The following is a 12,512-nucleotide window of genomic DNA, read 5'->3' as shown; positions in this document are numbered from 1 at the left end:
CAGCTCCCACCCTGTGCTGAGCAGGGCACATCACGGGGACTGAAGGCCGGATGACTGGCTTCTGTATGTGCAAGCAGAGCAGGACAGAGAAAGGCTTAGCCAAGGCATAAAGCCTTCCTTCATGCTGTAATTATCTGCTCTCTGTGTAAACGCATCGTACGTACTTAACGCTTTGCAAGCATGGAAAAGGGTAGGTCCCTGCCCCAGAGAAGGCACAATTTACAGGCTTTCCTGCGCACACACGCAGTGTACAAAATCCACAGTAGAGAGTAAAGCCCCATGTGCTTACCTTGCTTGCTCTAGCACAAAAAAATTAAAGAATTTCTATTATTACTAATACTATTTTATTTTTATTATTATTATCTTAAGAGCAACATCATGCTGTTAATAGTATAGTCAGGGAGTTGCCCATAACATAGGCTTAAACATGGCCAAAATCTCTGATCTTCACTATACACAGACCTTCACTACCCATTCGATATGCTGGGCAAGGCAGAAGTGCTCTGCAGTGACGGAGATGGTCAGAAGGACCCCCATCTGCATTATTATGGCTAAGCTTCCAGGAGTAGCTCCAGACTTCAGACCGTGGATTTTTGACTGCCCCAGTTGAGACTAATGGCACACAGGTCTGACTTTCAGAAAATGCCAGAGTCTTGAAGCTTCTCCAGTTGAACACATACACCTAGAGACCTCTCAGATCACTAGCTGCTTCTACAGACCTTCTAGACTAAAGTCACAGAAGCTATAGATAAATACTCTGTCCATCTTTTCTGGAAGAGAGGAAATGTGAAAGGGAAAAACAAAATGAAAAATTACCATGTTACCCAGAAGGTAGGACATGGGTCATCCTAGCTTCAAATATTACCCACAACTTCAGCTACAGTTATGAACTAAATGGGCTTCAGAATGAAAAATATCCAACTAACACAGGATCAGTAGGATAGCAGGGATGTAGAAAAAAGAAACGTGAAAGAACCTTTTATCAGCTTTAAACACCGGGAATCAGAGTAGCATAAGTAATTGATAATATTATTAGCACAGTATACATATCAGCTGTTGGGATATTATGAGGACTGAATCCAATCTCTGTTGAGGGAGTCAGGGTCAACATCATTAACTATAGATCCTGTCCTGGTTTACATATAGAGCCCTCAGGCCAAGTGTCTGCCAGATACATCTCTATAGATGTGCATAGCTATAGGACATACAGGGGGCTAATCACACACATCAGTAATAGACAACAAGCTTTTGTTTATCTGAAGGTTTACTGGAATTAACTGATTAGTGTCAACTTGACACAATAACTTTTGTCCACAATGTAGTAGATCATTTTGATGGTTTTATTGATGGAGTGTTGTCTAATGTAAATTGTAAGGGTAGTTGAACAAAGTAGGAAACATTTTAGTTAAACAGAAATTGAAAAAGCCACTAGCAAACATATCTTTAAAATGTCACATTCTGCAGCCTTACAGATGCCATGATAATGATAACAATGATGACAACAACAGTAAGTAAGGAGAATTTAAAATGGAAATAGACACCACCTTTTCATAAATTAATCTCTTACATAAATCCTCAGATGATATCCTGATGTTAAAACTAACATAAGAGAAATTTGACATATCTCTTTCTGAAAATAAAATTAGTCTAGTAAAAGAAAAGAGAAAATGAAGTAAAATACATTTATTTACCTAAAACCCATAGTGTCCCAGTTTAGAATAAAAGTATGAAAAATATTTAAGAAAAAACGTCTGTTGGGGTAAATTAATTCTTCACATAGATTCATAACACTATTTTCTGTTTCTTGTTGGATATAATTACTTCCTTCCATAGTTAATGCGGAACACACTGGTTGCTTTCCTCTGCTGCGTGTCAAATAGCTTTTATGAACTAGTCTAGGCTTTCTGTTCTCATGGCTTCACAGCATGGTTAGGAGTTCATGGTTTAAAACTACACATGATCACACTCATCTTCTAACATAAATAACAATGGACTTCTTTTCTGGCTCAGCTATTAGATTATTTAGTGCAATGGTTGGACAATCTTCTTTGAAAGTAAGCCCAGGGAATACAGTGATTATGTCATGAATGCTTCAAATAACAGAAAGATGCTATATGGTCTGCTATATTTATATTCTGCTATAAATAACAGAAAACTAATTCATGTTCTTTTATAACTTCAAAATCACCTTCCTTTCCTTTCCAGGCACAAACTATTCACCCCACAATAGCAAGTCAAAACAATTAGGCTAAGACAAGGGGGATACTGTGTGTCACAAACCAAAGTAATTACATTTAGGCAGTATTATCAATGATGCCCAGTTCCAACCGTTGAAGCTGCAGTAAGTAACCCCAGTCTGTCCCTCTATCAGAAAGCTATTTATTCTTCATTACTGGCTATCCCTGGGTTATAGGGATTCATTGTCATTGTAGTAACTTATAGGAGGACCAGTTAGTGAAATGATATTATGGAAATAGCCATTTCGTAGCTCATGGGCAAAGTAGTATTGAGTCACAGCTTTCCAGCAGTTGTCAGCAATGGTGAAATATCTTGTCTGTATTATCACCCTTGAGGATTCATTACATTTTTTTTGGCTTATAGCAATGTCATAGAGAGGGAAATCATGTCACCAGAGAAAAGAACCCCATTTTAGAGCTCCTGTCCATGCAATTCCTATAGAAGTCTATATGCAAGGTCTGCAAAAGTGGGGACAAAGCATGCTGTCCCTTGGGGACAGAGATTACCCAGTTTAGATCAGAAATAGTCAGACCAGAGTGGTTCCACTTTGGCCATAGACACAAGTGTAGTTATGGCTCCTTCTTGATCTGTCTCAAAAATAATTCTGCCTTCTAACTGGAGCAGGGCAGCACATGTCTGAGAGAGCATGATTTCCAGTACTGAGATTTCAAAAGGTTTTCTCTCACATGCCTTTAAATCTGAGGATGTGCAAAGTCACAAGAGCTTATTACATGGAAGGCAATGAAAGTAAATGGATGCTTAGATAGGTTGTGTCATTCTTGAAGAAACACAAATTAAATTAAAACAATTCATTTTGTGTGCTTTCTTACCTAAGAGTACATTGATGCATCCAAGAAATCACAGCCCTTCTCCAGCAGCATCTGACTTAGCAGTTTTCTGAAGATCTCTGCTTTGCCATTCAAAAATGCACAGGTTTGTTAAACCCTAAGATTTGGTCAGAGCTTAGTGGTACTTGTCTATTTATTAGACATAGACATATTAAAATTTATGTTTGTTTGAAACTTTCAGCCCACATTTCTGCCCAGTTACTAGGAAAAATAGCTTGAAACGGGGTTTATTTTAAGGCTAGGAAAAAAGATCTCAGTTTTGGAAAGCAAAATGTTTCATGTGGTTAACTCTTAAACAGCTAACCAAGTCACTTGACTTGCATGCAAACAAAACAAGTAATTTTTATCCTGCTTTAAAAAATAGCCCTTGGGCAAAGGTACATAACCTTTCTTAAATATTTTTGTTCATATTAAACAGGATGTTAAAATATCTAGCTGTTGATTTTCTGTGGCCCTTACGTGTATTTATTTGCATTATAAAAGTTCCATTATTACAACATAAAGTCAGAAGCAGCTGATAAGATGTAAACACAATGCAGTGCGATTTATTCTTATGGAGTCTCTTTTATAGAAAACATAAAAGACCCTTTTATATGTAGCTATATACTTTCAAACATGATTCTCAATTGTGCCCGGTAGTGCACAGTTGAGTAGAAGTATGAAAAGAAAGAAAAAGATCATTTGTGGTCTACACGATGGCCGGGTACAACACACTACAGTAATCAGAAGAATGGCAGAGAATGACAGCATTTTTTCCCGATGGTGCTTCAGAAAGGTGGGTTTGGACTAAATAACTTCTTGTGTGAGACTTTGATTGCTCCCTCACAGCCCTCAAAGAACAGGGAGGAAGGAGATATTGCAAGTGTAAGTGACAATCCAGAGACATGCTGGAGATCTCTAGAAGATGCAGATGATGCTCTGTCAATGCAGGAATATGCCTTAAATGTGTAACTGAGATGGATATCACATGTATACCTAAAATGCATTTATCAAATTGCAGCTATTTCTATAGTGGAAAGGAGAAATCAGCTTATAGTTCACACCATGAGAAGTATGGACATCCTCACCATGAACTTCAGCACGACATCCCATTTCTGTAGCAAATACCCCAGCTTCTTCAGCATCTACAGAGAGAAGGGAGCATTTGGGTTTTAAGCTCTCATATGAGAGAGAATTTGTTTTTCCACAAATGCTGCCTCCTCAGACCAGTTTTGAATGCAGGGTGGCCTCATCAGGTATCACGTCTTCCATCGGTTTTCATCCCTTTAGCAACATGTTCTTTGTTCCATCCTCTGCTGCCTCCTTGTTTCTTTCTCTCTGCATACATGTTTTCCAGGAGATGTTTGAGCACACGGCTCTCTCCTGCGTACATGTCTTCTGTCTTAACTTTTTCTCCAGAATGACTTTTGCCATCTCTTTTCCCATTTCACCAACAGCATAGTTCTCAACAGCTAAAAGGTGCAGACTCTTACTGTTGAGCACCTTGGCTCCGAACACCACCCAGGAGTCTTCTTGCACCTTCTTCTGTCATCCTGCTAAAGCACTGAAAAAGATATGTCATAGTGGAAGATAGTTCTTCCTATTCGTCACTGGGCTCACTGTGTAGAAGCAATACAAGGTAGCTTTGTGCCCAGTATAAACGTCCCTAGTGCAAAAGTTCGGCACACTGAATAATATGAAATACATAAGTAATATCGCATTCAAATATGAAGCAATTATCTTGATGGCAAAATATTCTGTAATCATTAAGACCAAAGGATAATTCTAAGTTAAAATACTTTCTAACACATTGGCCCGCAATTCTGTATTCAATAGCAATTTTAAATTAGAATAACAAATAAGAAGGAAAGCATCAAAATTGCAAATAATTAGGAGTTTAAAAGACTACTTTGTCATTATGATTAAATTATTTTTTGGGTTGGCATAAATACAGAAGTAATCCTGAGAGATATGTTTTGTATCTCAATGTAATATAAAGGCTGCATATTATATAAAATGAGGGGAAACAAAAAATTTTGCTCATCCCAGGATTATAATTACTTTATCTTGCCAAATTTTCTCATTGGGTCAAATACAAAGACCTTCATTCAGTAGTTAACAAGGCTTTCTTCAAGCAAATTCCTCTTGGCCCCATCATTTTCTCTACAATTTTCACAGTCTTACAGGCAAATCACAGCTGCCCAATGGCACAATTCATCGGTCATGATACATATTAGATATACATTATATGCCTTTGTAGGTATGTAGGGGGGTGTATGCATATGATGTAATGATGTGCAAAATGCAGAATATACATTATTTAAAATGTAAGATGAAAATGCTATTTCAATCACTGCTAATTTGCATTTCATATTCCCAAAACATCATAATACTATTATAAGGTATTGATCCAAGCATGACCATTTGATTTCACATCAATACTAATATGACTTTTCTGTGATCTGTTGACATGTGGGATTTTCTGAGTGAAATACATACATACCAATATCCAACTATTTTCACTAGTAAAACTGGATTCAGCTGTTTTGTGTGAAAAGCTGTTGGTGAAAATGTAGATCACCCTGTCCCAAAACTTGAATTTAGATTTTACTGGTAGACTCAGATTTTTATTCTGACTGCTTTCCCAGATCTCTTTCCTTTATTTCTTTGATGTAGTGGCGTCTTTATGATACTGTTTGTATTCTAGAGCCATATTCAGTATCCTAAGCACCAAGCACTGGTAGCAAAAGTGGTTATGCCATTTAGGAGCAAGAGTACCTCAAAATCTCATTCCCATCCTCAACGTGGTTGTTCAGGACCTGACATAAAGACTGCTGGAATAACAGCCTTCTACCGACCCTCTCTGAATTATGTAAATAATATAGTTTATTATAAAACATTTTTTGCTTGGATGAGTTTTGCATACAGATGCCAAAATCATATGGGTCCCACACCCCCATTTCTTCCCTCCCACTAGACAGGCATACAGGATGATCCTCAAATAGCCTTTAATCTTCTCAACACTGCTGATGTATTTCTTCCTATTAAATCCCTGTTTTCAATGTTACCCAAGAGTTTCAGTCAACACCATTATGTTGTTTTTTTCTGGTGGTTACCAACTTGAAATCTACCCAGTGGTCAGGGATAATTACCCACCTTTGCTCCAGATATCCATATGGACATCCCCTTCCCCATCTGTACACACACATGTACCCACAGAGCCAACTCAGTTTCTGCTAAAGACAACAGCAACATCTCCATCGATTTACTTGGAGCAGGCTTGGATCTCACTGCCATGGAAAGCCTGAAGGGGAGAATGCGGTGTGTCTGGGAAGAGTGCTATGTGCTACGTGCTGATGGTACTCAGTCACTTCAGTGTCACTGAAATCAGCATGTAGAATGCAATTGCTTTTATCTCACCTGACTATCTACGTGGCCTGAGCAAAAACTAGCCAAAAGTGGATTCATCAGATTCATCCCAAAACAAGACATCCCAGTTTCCTCACAGAAGCCAAGGGACCCAAGGAACAGGTAGAGGTTGTCACTTGCCTCAGGTGGGTTCCCATCATCTGCCAAGACCTGGAAATGGTTCACAACCTCAAAATCCAGCCAGAGCCATCACTGCTTCTGGATCACAGGGTTACTGCTGAAGGCTTTTCCACCTTTCATTATGTATGACAGAGCTGTGACCCTTCTTGCCCAAATGAAGTTGTAGTTCATTTTGAAGACTACTGAGAAGCTGAAGTAAGGGTGGAGGAATCCAGTCCCTGCATGGGACGGGTCAATATGGTCACAACATTCACCTTCAACTTTAGGCACCATTTTCCTGTATACTTTTGGATGGAGTCCACACTGCAGGAAAATAAACCCCCGAGATCTTCAGGCTCATCAGGCTTCAAAACTTCCTTCCAGCCCCAGTGGCCTTCTAAACCAAACCTGTAATATTGGAAGTAATAAAAGCAAGAGTAACTGCGATGAGTTTACATTACATAGGAACAGCATCTCTCCCCACCACGATTACTAGGTAAAAACTTCATTGCGACTCCAGAGTCTACTCAGCAAGGGACAAACTCTTATGGTTGATCCAAAGTCATTTAAATTACATTGCGAGTTTGTTAGAGCCCTATCATCTCCTGTTTGGTGTTCCAGATAGACTGTGTATAAACACAATGTGTATTAGCGTATGGCCTACCATCTACTTACTTTCACACATCACTTTTGTTACTTTTGAAGATATCAGCATATTTCAGTATACAATTACAGAATCGGAAAACTCAATTAATGTGCTATTTACATGAGTCTTAACTAGAATAATGCCTATAAATGCATCAGAAAAAAAATCTTCTTACAGATTGCGAATAAACTTTTAAGAACTGACCCAGTGCCAATCCTTTCAGCGCCTGTCTGGATATAGGCAATTATTTTAGTTAATGGCACAGCACAAGGTCCCAGAGTACACACATAAACCCACATTTTCCAAGAGAGATTCAAGCAGGGATTACATAAAAGGTTTTAGTAAAAACTGCAGTCTTGTTCTCATCTGAAGCTATTACCCATTCATATTCTCTATTAATGTAAACAGATAATTTACCCTTAATTTAAGGCCCCTTCACATCAAGCATAATCAGCTTAAGGAAGATATGTGGTCAGCATAAAAAAGATGTAGTTTACGTCTTACATCTGCTTTTCATTCAAGTTCAGCTCTGCCTCCTGTTGTCTCCAAAAAACGGAACCTTCTACATTGCCTTCCTTCTTCAACCAACACTAGGTATTTTCACCCCCTTTTCTGAAATCCTAATAGAGGAGGTATAGATTTGACTATTGAAGGCCAAGTGTCCCACCAACACTCTTCTTGCATTCCCTTAGCAAAAGATGGACCTTATATAACTTGAGTTTCAATGAAGGAGCCTGTGAACTCATTTTGATTGCAATAAAAAGAAAAGACTGTTGATTAGCAGGAAGGCATTATTGTACTTTCCAGGTTAGCACTTTGGGCTGACTGGCAGCAATTTGATTGATTGATTGATTGGAATAATTTTTACGGGGAGGCTAAAAATGACTGGCTGCCAGTATTATGTTGCTTTTGCATAGAGGTCTGGAACCATCCATGAGGAATCATTTGCAAACTGGAGTGCTACTAAAAAGAAAGCAGAGCAAACACAGCCAAGATTTCCTAAGTTGTCTTACAGAAATAATATAACTGATACAATCCAAACAAGCAGAGGAGCCACAGAGCAATCTAACCAGGGCTGGAACTGCGGTGATGACATCCCAGCCAAGAGCAGTGATCTAGCTGTGGCCATAGTAACAACAGCTGATACGTACCCAGGGACTGTTAGTGGGAGTGGAACTCTGACTTTAAACCTGAGCAAACTCTGTGTTGGAATCACTAAGGAAAAGGTCCCGTCTCATTTGACTAGGTGTTTTCTTGCTCATCATTTAAGACTGACTAATTACCATCAGCCTCTAAGGCAGGCAGCATTGCTCTGACCTGTTGCTCCTGTGAGCAGAGCAGGGCACGTTACAGTTTTATGTGGGAGCTGCTGCATACCTCAGCAGAGCCAACATGGAGACCTTTGATTAAACAGCTTGACACTATTTCCTTCTGCTAGCCTTGTGCAGGAGCTGGAAGTACCTTGCCTGAAGGCACAGTGCATCCTTACAGGCAGGAATTCAGGATTGCCAAGCCCTGCCTCCCTGTCACTGGCTACTTATTCTGAGAAAAGAGGCCTTTTTAACTTTCCTATGACCTCTTGACTTAGACATCGTTATCCTTCACTGTGGGAAGAACATACCTTTCCATCTTTCTTACTGCCTCATTCAACCTCATTGGATTCATTGACACAAACAGGCATAGAAACATAAAATTGCCATAATTGGGTCAGGCCATAGGTCTGATAGTGGCCGATGATGATTGCTTAGAGAAAGAACAGAAGAAGCAGGGCACATACAGAAGGATCCTTTCCTTGGCAAATCTCATCTGGTACCAGCAGTTTCAAGGCCATCACAGAGCTGGAGTTTGTAACCAGATCATCACCTTATGATGCGAATACCAAAACACCAGCAAATACCAAAACCTTGAGCTTCTTGAACTCATAAGCATGCTCTTCATTAAACAACATGAATATGTATCTGCAATCATCTATGACAGAGATTCTTATGTAAGAGTCATCAATGTGTTTCGCTCTGCTTCTGAATTTGCAAGGAGATAGATGGACTCGCACTTTCTGGCCATAATAAGCACATAAAGTACATTTTTTTTCTATCAACAGGATTTCCTTAATTCTCCTTTAAGCTCTTTTCACTGCACTCTCTCTCCTCCCATCTTACTCTGTGCATTTTATGAGGGGCCTCTCAATTTCTGTGATCCAATCTTCTCGTTCCTAAGCCCCGTTACTGACAAAGGTGTCACATTCACACTCCATACCTTTGTAACTAGGTTAAGGATCAGCTTGCACAGGCAAGATGCAGCCCTGCAGGCTATTCAGCACTAAGGGCCTAATCTACACTCTGCTGAAATCATAGTCTTTAAAAGGTTCAGCAGGTTTTGACCAACTTCATGGAGCTTAGAGGCAAGGCCCTATAACAGGTATTGCTAAATCTGCTCCAGTGCACAGCACGTTACACTCTGTAACTTGCTATTTTTGCAACACAGTGCATTTTTTCTACAATTTGAAATACAAGTCAGTCCTACTATTTCTCCTGTGTGCTGCTCTGCAAAGAGCATCAAGTATCCCTAGATGTAAAAGTGCTAGGGTTTAAAAAAAAGGCATGGTATTCAATAGCGATATTTATATAACTGGGAAAAGCATTGCTTACCAAACAGGAGGTAAAGACTGTATCATTTGTAATGTGTGGGGTGGGGTTTTTTTGCTAAGCGGTATAGGTTGATGCAGATAAAGACTCTCCTGGGTGCAGCTGAATGGACAAGCACAGCTTTTCTATGTGTTTCTGCTTTACCAAACATGCACAAACTTAAGCCTGTGGTCTTGTAGGGTTTTTTGTTTGTTTTTTTGTTTTTAATGGGACGAAAATAGGACAGTTTGTAAGGCAAGCAACATCCAGGCCTTCTAGTTTTTGGTTTTATGAACCTCCCTATATTTATTCCACCAGGGAACAAAGAAAAGAAGTGTCCAGATTTGGGCCTCTTTGGCTAGCCGATGCCGGGAGCGTGGTTAGGAGCTGCAGGAAGGCATCTCTGCCGGTGTCCGAGTTGCAGCGGCGCCCTGCTGCCTGCTGTCCTTTGCTCGTAATGACGGAAAGCTTTGACCCGGCCACATCTCTGCTTCTGGAGGGAAAAGCAAAGCCTTCTCTTAGGGCTATTTCAGCTCCCAGGACCCTTGTGCTGCCCCGGCTCTCCTAGCAGCTGCCCAACGAGCATTTCTGCCTTTCACATCCTCTTCCCCTGCTTACACAGGCCACAGCTAGTATTTTCCTTTTTTTTTTTTTTTTAATCGCAGAAAGGCCTCCCCGCCTAATCTAATTCCCGCTCCTTTGTCACAAGCAGATGTCACTTTTACATCTGTGCGTCTGCTCAAGCGCCCCGTCTCCTCCAGCCCCGCAGATGTTGTTGCCGCCGCCGAGGCAGCAGCGGACGGGGCGGGGGGGGGAAGCAAAGCGCAGATCCTTCTGCTGGCGGCCGCCCGGGGAAGGGGGCAGAGAAAAACAGGGACATCACCACCGACATCATCATCGTTGTTGTTGTTGTTGTTGTTGTTGTTGTTGTTGTTGTTGTTGTTGTTGTTATTATTATTATTATTATTATTATTATTATTATTATTATTATTATTATTATTATTATTATTATTACAGCAACAACAACAAATCCCCCCATCCTAACTGATTGCGCAGCAGCAGACCAGCCAAAAGCGCGTCCGGCCGCCTGGCTTCCCGGGCTAGCGCGGAGAGGCGCGGAGAGGCGCGGAGAGGGAGGGCGGCCGCCCCGCTGAGCGCAGGGCCCTCTCGGCCGGGGGACGGCGGAGCAGGCAGCGCCGGGGCCCGCCTGTTTCCGTGCAGGCCGGCGGAGCCCAGCCTGCGCAGCCAACTGGGAGCGGGGCAGCAGAAACCGCAAACAAGAAGGGGGGCTCACCCCGCCGTGGCGGGTAGCCCCGGGATGAGCGGGAGCAGGGAGGTGTCCCCGCACACCCACGCTTTGGCCGGGGACAGCCAACACGTGTCACCGGCCCCTCCGGCCCTGTCACCCGCCGCGGCTTCGCACCGCTGCGGCTCCGGGGGCGGTGAAGGGCCGGTCCCCGCGGCCGCGCTGAGCTGCGCGCCCCGTCCTGCTCGGGCCCCGCACGGCGCGGGAGCGGCCGCGGCGCGGTGGGGGTGCTCCGGCGGCCCCCTCCCAATAAAGCAATGCTAGAGAAAGCCCCGCCGGGATTTGTGTTCTGTTCGGGCGGCTGCGACCGCGTGCAGCCCGCGGAACGGCGGCGCGGCCGGAGTGGGGCCGGAGGGCGCGGGAGGCGCTTTCCCGTGGCCGGCGGCGGCCGCACAAAGGCGCGCTGTTCCCTGTTTTGTTTCGCTGCCTCCGAGCATTCCTCCGGCGGCCCGCGGGGCGCGGACCGGGCCCCTCTCAGTGCCGAAGGAGGGGAAAGAAAAGTGGCTTTTGCACGCCCGGCGTGCTCTTCTCCGGCACCCGCCGGCAGGCCAGCACCCGGGCCCGCAGCTCCGCCCGCCGCCGCGCACCCTCCGCACCCCGCGCTGCCCGGCTGGGCCGGAGTTTGCGACCGAGACAAAAGGGCTCTTCTGGAAGGGAAAAAAAAAAAAAAAAAAAAAAAAGAAAAGAAAAAAAAAAGAGGGGGGTGAAGCAACCGGGAGGCTCTAATTCTATTTGTGTCGCCTGGAAATCAGAAGGGGTTTTTCCACACTTCGCCTTGATTTGATTATTCCTTGGAGATGGTTTCTCTGCCCCCAGCCAGACGCGTGGGGGAAGGCCGCTGAGGCAGTTGGCCTATGGTGGGAATAATCAAATTACCCATTTGCTACAACTTTTTCGGCAGAGCCGCTCGCGTGTGGAAAGAACAACCGGAGCCCAAACCCCGCGGAGGGGGAGCCGGGGAGCGGGCGAACTCCCACCGCGGGGGGGGCTCCAAAGCAACCCCCGCGGGCAGCGCGGAGCCGGCCACGCCGTGGACACCCGGGGTGGGAGGCGGGGGAGGCCCGGGGGCAGGTGCCGCGGGTGGGCACCGCCGCTGCCAGCGCCGGGGGCCGGTGCCGAGCGGCCCCGCAGCCCCGACGGCGGCCCCGCTTCCCCGGGTGCGGGCGGCAGCGCGGTGCCGCTGCGGGGAAAGCGACGCGGCACAAAAGGTGCCCCCCGGAGGAAACGCACTCGGAAATTTTGTATTTTAAATGCCCGGTGTTGTTTGAGAGGGCGCGAGGCACCTCCCTGCCCCAAACGCGTATTCATATTCATGAGAGCGCGGGTAAATAAAGACAAATCCCCGC

This window comes from Gavia stellata, chromosome 5, assembly GCF_030936135.1.
Source record: "Gavia stellata isolate bGavSte3 chromosome 5, bGavSte3.hap2, whole genome shotgun sequence".
Taxonomy (NCBI): domain Eukaryota; kingdom Metazoa; phylum Chordata; class Aves; order Gaviiformes; family Gaviidae; genus Gavia; species Gavia stellata.
Note: the sequence above shows the minus strand (reverse complement) of the source record.